The sequence below is a fragment of the Macrobrachium nipponense genome, chromosome 1 (assembly GCF_015104395.2).
Source record: "Macrobrachium nipponense isolate FS-2020 chromosome 1, ASM1510439v2, whole genome shotgun sequence".
NCBI lineage: Eukaryota > Metazoa > Arthropoda > Malacostraca > Decapoda > Palaemonidae > Macrobrachium > Macrobrachium nipponense.
Window position 1 is genome coordinate 217470859 of NC_087200.1, and position 2500 is coordinate 217473358.

The window sequence follows — 2500 nt, forward strand, 5'->3', positions numbered from 1 at the left end:
TGGATAAAAGAAAATAATCGACATAATCATATATATATAATATATATATATATATATATATATATATATATATATATATCTATATATATATATATACACTTTGGAGAATTATTTCAGTCATTCGTGAGCATTGACTTTTGCTGAATCTTGATGAATCTGGCTGAATCTTGGTGAATTGTGTTGAATCTTGTTGAACTCTTGCTGAGTTTTGTGCTGAATTTCTTGGAGAATGGACAAGCATTAACATTGGTGATATTTTTTTTTATACCGATATGGTGATTTGATGATAGCAATTTTTTTGGTGATTTTGTGATAGTGATACTTCTGATACTGATTTTTGTTATACTAATACGTGGGCGTTTTAATGCTGTCAAGGTAGGTGAAATCTTTTTTGAATTTGGGAGGAACTAACAACACATTATTTTAGTTTTTTTTTCTTATTTTATGAGTTCAGCAGATAATTGATTGACACAAGTTTTTTTGACGAAGGGTGAATTAGAATTTATTTTTTCTCTCCAGTTGGTGTGAATATTTTTTTTAATATCTCAGTTGATGACTTAGAGTCATTGTTCGGAACGGGTTTGTGTTTTAGCTATTTGATGCTGTAGAGAAATATATGGGAGACATTTTGCATATTTTGAATGCATACGTAGTGGCACTAAATTTTTTCTCTGGATATTTGTGTTCCAGAAATTGTGAGTTTTCTTGCACAATACATTTGTTGTATTTGTGAACACTTTGTGAGAGATAGGAAACTTGGTTAGTTTTCTAGTGACCTATGTCGTAGTGCATATGGGGAAGTCTTGGCTAAGACCCTGTGAATTTTGAATTCTGTTATAATGACTTGTGGCACATTGGTGATTTTTTCCACAATTTTCTAGACAGTTTTTATTTGCCGAGTTTTTGCCTTTTTTTTAGCAGTTATGCTAAATGGAGAGAGTTTTATAGTTTTTGACTATAACATTGAGTTGTTCTCTGGAGAATTGAGATATATTATTTGGAGTTATAATTGATGGTATATATTATTTGGAGTTATAATTTGAGATATAATATATTGGGGATATATTTTTGGCCATTTTTGATATTTGCCAATAGTGATATGACCTATGTTTAGTTCAATTATTTTGCAGCCATCTTTGTTGCAAATGGTGACACATATTTGGAGATTATGGGGCAATATTTGTGAGTGTATGAGCTAGATGCCTTGAGTGCACATTTTCTTTTTGGAGATATATATTTTTTGGAGCCTTGTGTTATTCCACATGGAGTATTGGGGAAATAGGGGTAAATATTTTGTATTTGCCGAAATAGAGGTGATTATTCTTTATTATTCCTGGAGTGGTGAGTTTTCTTTATTAACATGTGGCTATTGGAGTAATAATGAGAGAAATATAAGGGGGTTGGTTATTAACCAAATGGAGGAAATATTTTTATAACCGGAGTGGTGTTATTATTAATATGGTGAAATATATGGAGTTGGAATTAATCTTTGGCGGGGTGACCTTTTTTTTGTGGTTATGGGAGTTTTCTCGAGCCAAGAGAAGATTTCTGTGGTTCTTTCTCTTTGGTTTCGTGACTATTTAGAGGCGAGTGACATTACTGCGTTACGAGTCATTTGGAGATGTGTGCATTTTTTATGTTCAGAAGTGTGTTATTTTGGAGGCATATAATTGGGCAAAGTCATGTTGAGAGAATAAGTCTTTGAGACAAATTTTTTAACACATTAGTCATATTCTAGAGTTAATTCTGCGAAATGTGCCTGTTCGACCTTTTTCTATAGTCATGAGTTTCCAAACTTGTGTGTCTGAATGGGTATTTTTTTTTTTTTATGCTGCTGTTTGAGCATACGTCCGCAGGCGATTTTTCTGCTGACAAGAGATGATTAGCCAGTGTGCTGACTTTTTTCTCTGAGGACGATTGATCAGAAATTTTGGCCAATATCTTGGAAATGTTGACAATAGCAATTTTCACGAAAGCGCATGGTAAGAGTTTTGCTTTCTGGCAAATTCCATAACTTTACATGGAGCATTTCTTGGAAAAAACGCGGGGGAGTTATGCATATTATACTATGTATTATGTATTTTGTATTGAAACCATACTTGTGATTATCCTTTTTTTTATTTTTTTTTCCTTTTCCTTGAGAGATGTAATTTGGGGATTGAGTTCTAAATAGCATTTCTTTTTTTTACCGGGAGATGTGATTTTTCGGGAGTTGTTACTTACGTAAATGGGAGTTTGACATTAAGTCTCATTGTAATTAATTGTATAAGCAGTAAAGGGGTTTTTACAGTTAAACATTGGAGATTTTTACTGATTTTGTGGGTTGTTCAGATATCAGAGCTTGGGAGAACATTTTTTGGGTCTGGGCGTGTTACGTGATTCTTTTTTTTGTCTTGGGCTCATTGCGATTTTTCTTTTTTTTTTTCTTGTGAGAACATTCGAGTTTGAGATATGAGTGCAGAAGTCCGTGGAGTTGCTGTGATTTCTGAGTTGTGTGTGC